An 8,122-nucleotide genomic window follows, 5' to 3' on the forward strand; every position below is an offset into this window, starting at 1 on the left:
GTATGCTCCTCTGCCTGTGCTATATATCCTTTTCCTTCCACCCGACCTTCCCACATCTACAACTGCCTCATTTAATCAAAGAGCGAGCTACGATTCGTGAAATGATGTATTTATACGACTGCCTCATTTAATCAAAGGACGAATTGCCTTTCTGAGATACAAATTTTAGATTAATATCGTACAAAAATCAGAAGCCATTCTAATCTTTGAACTTCAAACGTAAATGTCGGCGAAATTGTCAAAAGTGTGTTTCATTTTTGTACGGAAACAAGTATGATTGGATTCTTGTGCCCACGAAAGCTTTCAAAAGCGTTTAAATGAAAGCGCAAGATATTTATCAAAGTGCGTAATCCCTTTCAAGGGGAAAACAAACATTACATGAATGACCTGCTTTTTGTTCATTAGGATTATTAAATTACGAACTTGGGTTTGCAGTGCGAACCTCCAGGTAAAGTGCATTCAAAACAGGATCTAACAAAAAGCAACATCATTATTTCCACTGTAATACTCACATACAAGAAATTCAACATAGTTAGAAGAATCGGCGGCCAAATTATCAGATCGAATGCGGAGGTTTCCGCCCAGAGGCTAGTGTCCTTTGTATAAAAGACGGTCACATACTCTGATTCATAAATAAATCTATATCAATCTTAAATGCACGGGTACGTCCGGGCCTCACTGTTACATTAAGAGTTACACAATTTCCCTCATTTGAAAGGTGAACAGTGTTATTAAAGCGTGTTTTGTTTTGCCTGTTTGGTTGTGTTTTTGTTTGGTTATTTGTTGTTGTTTTGTTTTTGTTTTTGTGTGTGTGTTTGTTTGTGTGTTTGTGTATGTGTTTTCTTGTTCGTTTGTTTGATGCCTTGAAAGAAAGACAAGCAGATTGTGACAAATGGATTTGTACATAATTCAGTATTAAAAGCATTGAACAAATATGTGTACAGTTTAGCTTGCCATACTTTTAGTTGGCATGAGTCGACTGCGTGATCCTAGTGTCACCTGTTGAAATAGTGAGCTGATTTTTGTGTACTGTATTGTCATTGGCTACTATTGACCAAAGAGAGAGGAGATTGCTAACAGGAGGAAGCCAATTTGGATTGTGAAGGGTAGAGCATTACAGACAGTTGAAGAGAACAGACGTGTCTCTGAATGTCTCCACGTTTGGGTTGTAATGTTGCTCACCAAACATTGAGGTCGAATGCTGTACGACTCGTGTTGTGGAAGAATCATGTGTGATTCTATGCTGTGAATATACAGGTATTTATTGAATTGTATTTTGCTCAGTAATATTGACTTGTGAAATGACTGTGAGAGTCATGTTGTAAATTGGCTTGGAAAGCGTGAGCTGTTGTCAGCCATTTTGAAAAGAAATGTTATGTTCTTTCGTAAGGGGAGTTATTTGTGAATGAGCTATTGTACATACTGTAACAGCATAAGTTAGTTGACGGATAATTGAATAATATTGAGAAAGAATGGAAGTATTATTATGTGGAGAAGTTTATCTAAGAATTGAAATTTACGGTAGCATAAACTTTCTATACAGCATCCCGGTGGGAGCAGGACGCGCTCGACCGAAGGGTAGACGAGGTGAGAAGAGGAGCGTCCCCTCCTTGCGGCCAGGACCAGTAGAGTCGGCGCAGGGTTGTAAAGCAGCGCTGGAGAACTTGCATCTGGTGTGTACCCCATATCACCATGAATGTCGACATGTCATGGGTGTGATATGGTGCAAGTGTCGGACCCGCTGATTCGTGAGTAAACAGAATTGTGCGACCTAGGAGAGTGTGCGCACCCACAGAACTGTGTGTGTAGAAAAGGATTGTGCGAATCCAGAATAACTTGTAACCACTGAACTGTGAGTTGACAAGTGAGGTAACCAGCTAAGTTGTGTAGAAAAGGATTGGACGAATCCAGAATAGTGTGTGCGGCCACTGAATTGTGAGTTGACACGTGAAGTAATTAGTTAAGTATGTGTGATCCTTGAACTGAGAGTCAACAAGGACGACATCATCGAGGGAGAGGCTTTCATGTCATCCTACTCAAGCTAATAATATGTTGTATTGAATGAAAGAGTCTCTTGAGTGAATGTGAGATATTATATTTATATTTTGTTGTGATTACTGGTTAATACTTGTGATTGCTTGAATATAGGTACGAGGGCAAAGGGCAGAAATTGTGTTCAGTCTTTGTGCCTTGTTTGAGTGTTGTGTGTGTGTGTGTGAGACGGGAGTTTGTAAACAGAGTAGCACACGCATTTTTCTGATAGGAGCATAAATACACACAGACACTTACACGCAAGTACCAGCCGTAACATTTGGTGACCCCGGTTTTCTCTGTGTTAGGTAAAATTGTAGTTGTTTCCCTTGCATTGCTAAATTGAATTTTTTCCCCAGTGTTAGTCTTTGAGATATTTTTTGGGGTAGGTCAAACACAAAAGGATTTTCGTAGATTTGAGTGATTGTGTTGTTCATGTCTTGTTTTGTATTTGGACCGTCTCCAGCTTTACGGTAGTGCTTATTGTATAGTTCTGAGCACTGAGGGATTAACTTCATTTTTCTTCCTGTGGGGTCTGTCAATTCTTTTTCACTGCTCTTTTCTGTGCTTTACTTAATATTTTGTAAAATATTTTTTTTTGTGCTTTGGAATAGGGAACTATCTTTCGTTTGTAAACCCTTTGCCCTTATTTTAAAGTGTGGATTGTTTGCCTTTGATTATTTTTTTTTCATTTAAGTTGTTTGGCTTTGTTGACTTTGAATTTTGTTTTGTGGTTTGTTGAGTGGATTGGTTTTATTGACTTTGTAAGTTTGTTGTACTTAATTAAGGTAATTTAATTAGTTGTGGTATATTGAGATAGACTTTAATTAGTTAAAAAATTTTATTTATATTTTGAATTGTTATTTGAGACTTAAATTGTTGTAGATTTTGTACTTTGGAAATTTTACGTTTAATTTATTGTGCAGTTTGGAGTGATTGCTTCACTTCGAAAATATTTTGATTTTTTGTGTGTTTTATTTGCCTCCAACTACATTTTTTGTTGTTGTTGTGTCGGTTGGACTTCATTTATTTGGAGTTTAGTTTTCTAGCGTTGTATTTGGATTGTTTTGATATTATTCCTGGATATTTATTTTTTTTTAAGTGGCTGGAAATTTGTTATATTTTTTTTTAATTCTTCTTACAAATTAAGGTTTGTGTTTGTACTTGTATACATGTTTTGAAACAAGATTCGTTTCTTTGACTTTATTTGACTTGGTATCTGACTTTGATCAGAATTTCTGGATTTATGCGTGAGATTTACGCCAAAACGTGTTTTGATATGGTCTTGTGTTGACTAATCTATCTTGTGCCAGATTTTGTGTGGTACTTGACAGTTTGCAAGTGGGTTGTTTGGACTTGCATTATTGTTTGAAACTTTTTCAAATTTTTTTATTCTAAACTTGGACATTGTTAGTGTGACTTTGATAGTTCAAAGCTTGCACTATGGAGAACGATGATGATTATGATGTGTTGTTTGACAAGTTTGTTAAACAGGCAGAGACTCTGGGTCTTGCTGCGGAAAAACGTGAGAAATACGTTAAAGAATGTTTTGACCGTCTGGAAAGAAAACGAGAAAAAGATGACAAGCAAAAAGAAAAAGAAATGGAAGAAAGACAAAAAGAAAAAGATAGGGAGGAAAGACAAAAAGAATCAGATAGACAAAAAGAAAGGGAAGATGTACAAATGGAAGAAAGACGAAGAGAAAAAGAAATGGAACAAAAAGAAAGAGAAAGACAAATGGAATTAGAACACCAGTTGAAGCAAAGAGAACTTGATCTTAGGCAGGCGGAAATTAATGCTGGGTCGCGTACACCGCAAAATGGTCGGGATTCATACCCTAGTGTTGGTGCTCGCCCTGTTTATCCCAGGCTTCCTACGTTCAGAGAACAACATGATGACATTGATTCATACTTGTTCAGGTTTGAGACACATGCAAAAACTCTGGGTTGGGAAGAAACAAAATGGATCACTTACTTGTCTGCACTGTTAGAAGGTAATGCGTTGAACCTGTACCATAGCCTTACTGCTTCAGGTGAACTGACATACGAGTGTCTAAAAGAGAACTTGCTGAAAAAATTTCAGTGTACGTCAGAAACTTTCAGACAGAAACTCAGAAATATTCGACCAAGCGAGAAAGAACCGTTCCAAACTTTCGGAATAGAGTTGCAAAGGTTGTTTGACCGTTGGGTTGCGCTGTCAGGAATACCAAAAGATATTGAGGGTTTAACAAACTTGATTTTGGGAGAACAGTTTCTTGAAAGTGTGTCAGCCGACTTGGCAACGTTCATCCGTGAAAGAAGTCTGGTTAGTCTTGATGAAATGGTCAAAGCTGCCGAAAGTTACCGTTTAGCAAGACCGGGAAAAAACTTATCACGCAAGTCTGGTCCTACCATTTTCTCTGCGGGTTCTTGTGTTCAGGGAGAGTATGCTGCCGCTGCTTTCTCACAGGACAATAATCACAGAGGTGGTCAGCAGTCGCGTAGGTTTGGCTCTGGTTTTACTGGACGTGCACACCCACAGAACTGTGTGTGTAGAAAAGGATTGTGCGAATCCAGAATAACTTGTAACCACTGAAAAAAGGCAGTCACTCAGATGGAGATGCCATGATGTGTGTGTGTGTGTGTGCGTGTGTGTGTGTGTGTGTGTGTGTGTGTGTGTGTGTGTGTGAGGATGCTTGTGTGTGAAGGGAGGGGGGATGAAAACAAGTGGCTGAATCACATTACCCACAAATAAATGAATGCATACATAAATCTTTACTTTTTGTTTAATCCACAAGCGAATCATGTTGGTTCACAGACGTATAATGCAGACAAACGCGGGACGCATAAATAATTCAATACTATTGATCATAAAAACATAATTTATGAGGAAAAGAAATTATTAAAATAATATAAGAACAGAGCCTGTTCGCGTACAGTCAATAACGCAAATATCTATTTAACAACAACAAAGTAGTAAGAGAACAGGACTGGTATAGAGATCATTCTTTTATACCAGAAAAAAATGACCATTCACAATACTAAACCAACATCTTTTCCAAATGAACAAAGGATAATGTATATCAAAATGTGACAAAATGCAAACAAAAAGGTAGACTTCATTCTCTAGCATCACCCCCGAACAGTGAATAATATTGTTCACGCAGAAACTACGACAATCAGAAAACTCCTAATCCCACATGTTTTCTTGAAGAAAAAAAAGAGAGAAAAGGATAGGCATAAAACAGGAGAAAAAAAAAGGTAGACTTCATTGTGAAATATCAGAACACAACTTGTCCCGGACAATAGCAGCCCTGCGTGTGTGTGCTACATAAAGCAAGGCAACGAAAGAAAAGAGCTAGATCATTGCAAGCGTGAAGATATTGCAACGCCCGGGGTAAAGAAGCGCTCGGCACGCGAGCCATGTCTTCACCTATCAATCAAATCGGATAATCCGCCCCTCTACCTCCTGGAACCCCCCCCCCCCCCCCCCTTCAAATACATTTCCCCAAACTCCCCCCCCCCCCACCCCTTCTCTCCTTCTACCTCCTACCAAATTCCAGAAAAGTGAAGAAAGGGCGAACATCAGTATCAGTGTATGTCATTCTAGTTGCCTCTTGCTGGCTACGACTGGGGTATGACGGAAAGCACTAAAAGTGAGAATAACAAAAAATTGCGGTGAATGTTGATTTTGTTACTGATAACTACTGTAATACACTGATGAAATACCGATATTTAAAGTTAATTATGAATAACACTTTGATCATATGTCGCAGGGAAGATGAGCTTGAACTTAAAGGTGTTAGACCATAACGAAACTTATTGCCGCTGATAGCTACAACGGGCATAAATGATATCTTGCAAGAAGGTCAAGGTTACAAGTGTTGAAACGTATTCAGTATAGCCCCTGAATATGCCGCACATGGCGAGATTAGTGCTATTCCTATTTCAAAAGGGATCATTTTAACTCTCAATTGTATGCTTGATAATCAATATGACTAAGTGCCAAAAGGTGCTCACAGAACAGAAGACGACTTTGTTTTACAATAAAAATGTTTCTAAAAACGTGTGTCTGCTGAAAATTGGTGTGTGTGTGGATGAATGTGCGAAGAGATAGTGGACATAATTTCGTGTGTCTGACTTGAACGGTTTTGAAGTTATCTTTGTTTAAAGTCAAAAATAACGCCAAAACCGGCCATCTGAAAAAGGACATCGTGATACCTCGTGTTTTGAATATGCCACAGAAAAATAACAAGAAGCACAAATGAATTGCATTTAGTTTGATTGAATGCCTGAAACATCGCTTTACAGACGAGACCAAACGTCAAATCTAAATCTCGAGAGAATTTTTTTTTTTCGATAACCGAATTTTAAGGTGTCGCACGCAAGATGATTCGTCATCACGGCATACATTTTTCAATCGCAGATATTTACTAAATTTCTTTTTCAAATGTCGACACGTCAAGCGATAACGGTGTATCAAACTGCTGTCTTTCAAGTAATCCAGCAAAGACTGCAGAACTTTTGAACAGCATTTTTGAAAACGATTTGAAAATTTCGTCATATCTTGCGTGCGACAAAATGTTCGGTAATTAACGGTTATTTTCTTTTAAAAACAAAATTTACATGTACAAAGATCTACTTCATTTACGGAACCACGTGACACATTCTGTGTTCAAAATTTGTGAAGAAATCACGAACCACGATTGCGCTATCAAGTGTTGAAATTATGTCGTCAACATTTTTTCAGATCTTGCGTGCGACACCTTCTTGCGTTCAACATAAAATGTCACTACCTTATCGAGTTTAATGGGTAAAACTAACTATTTGTTGTCTTAGTTTAATCTTCTTAATTAAAAGCGTAATAAAACCGAACTTCTAAGATGAATTTTAATTGAGATTAGCGAAAGAGCGGGCACGCAAGTCGACCTTAAAGTAAAAGAATGATAACACGAGCGTTTGTCGTGTTGTCTTGCGTGCAACACATTGTCCAAAAAGGAAAATGTATATTTTTCTCAGACGTTTTTTAAGTTGAAACCTTGAAACTTCACACACATTTGGGGTTTAATCGCCCCCATGCATGGTAAAAGTCTTGTTGACCCTTGTCAGATTTCAAGGTCACGGCTGGGTCACATGTGGTTCAGAAAACGGATGAAACATATTTTTTCAGAGATTTTTGAAGCTAGAACCTTCAAACTTCAAACAACGCTTTTGCTTAATGATTGTTCAACATGGAGAATTCAAGGTTGATCCTTGAGAAATGTGAAGGTCATAGCAGGGTCTCGTGTGGGTAAAAAAAAAAACATAACCTTTTTCTCAGAGTTTTTCAAAGCAAGAACCTTGAAAGTTCACATTTTTGGGCTTAATAGCCCCCATACACGGTTAAAGTCTTGTTGACCTTTGTCGAATCTCAAGGTCACATGGGCAAATCAAAAACACGAAAATGCATCATTATCTCAGTTTTTTTTAAAGGGAGAGCCTTCAAACATCACACAACTCTCAACTCCGACTTAAAGAAGTTAAGGTAGATCCTTGTCACATGTCAAGGTCACAGAAAGGTCTCGTACGGGTAAAACAAACAAAACAAACAGATAATATTCATTTTTTCAGCTTTGTTGTTAGCTAGAATAGAGGCACATGCCACCATTCCATTCAACATGACTCATAGAAATGTATGATGTATGACGTAATTGCATTGTGTGTAATGACGCGGCTGCCTCTGTAGTTATTCCAGCCTTTGAAGAAATGGCGTTTTTCCTTGCTTGGACACATTTTTCCTTTTCTTGGATGTTTCAGGAGTTTGGGTGAGTTTGGTGTATATGGTTGAACACAATTTAAAATTTGCATAAAAGTGTATTAAAATAAACAGTGGTAGCCAGTCTCATCTGTTGTGTCGACAATTTAATCTCTTTTGTGTGACCTCAACTTGACCCCTCTGAATGCTCTCAATCATGGAAATTGACCACACTTTGATTATAACCAAACAACATCAAAACTTTGGAATGTGTGAAGTTTCAAAGGTGTTGCTTAAAAGGCGTTCGTGAAAATGACAATTGTATGTGTCTGACTTCAATGCGACCCCGCTGCGACCTTGACGTTTGATTTTATCAACC

General features: G+C 38.0%; 1 long non-coding RNA gene across 1 annotated transcript; it reads left to right on the top strand.

The window, feature by feature from the left end:
• The first annotated feature begins 1,122 nt into the window (after positions 1-1,122).
• Positions 1,123-2,711, top strand: LOC138963516 (uncharacterized). Its single transcript, XR_011454839.1, has 2 exons — positions 1,123-1,257; positions 1,544-2,711. It is a non-coding gene; the product is annotated as an uncharacterized lncRNA (long non-coding RNA).
• The last annotated feature ends 5,411 nt before the right edge of the window (positions 2,712-8,122 follow it).

This window comes from Littorina saxatilis, linkage group LG4 (assembly GCF_037325665.1).
Source record: "Littorina saxatilis isolate snail1 linkage group LG4, US_GU_Lsax_2.0, whole genome shotgun sequence".
Taxonomy (NCBI): domain Eukaryota; kingdom Metazoa; phylum Mollusca; class Gastropoda; order Littorinimorpha; family Littorinidae; genus Littorina; species Littorina saxatilis.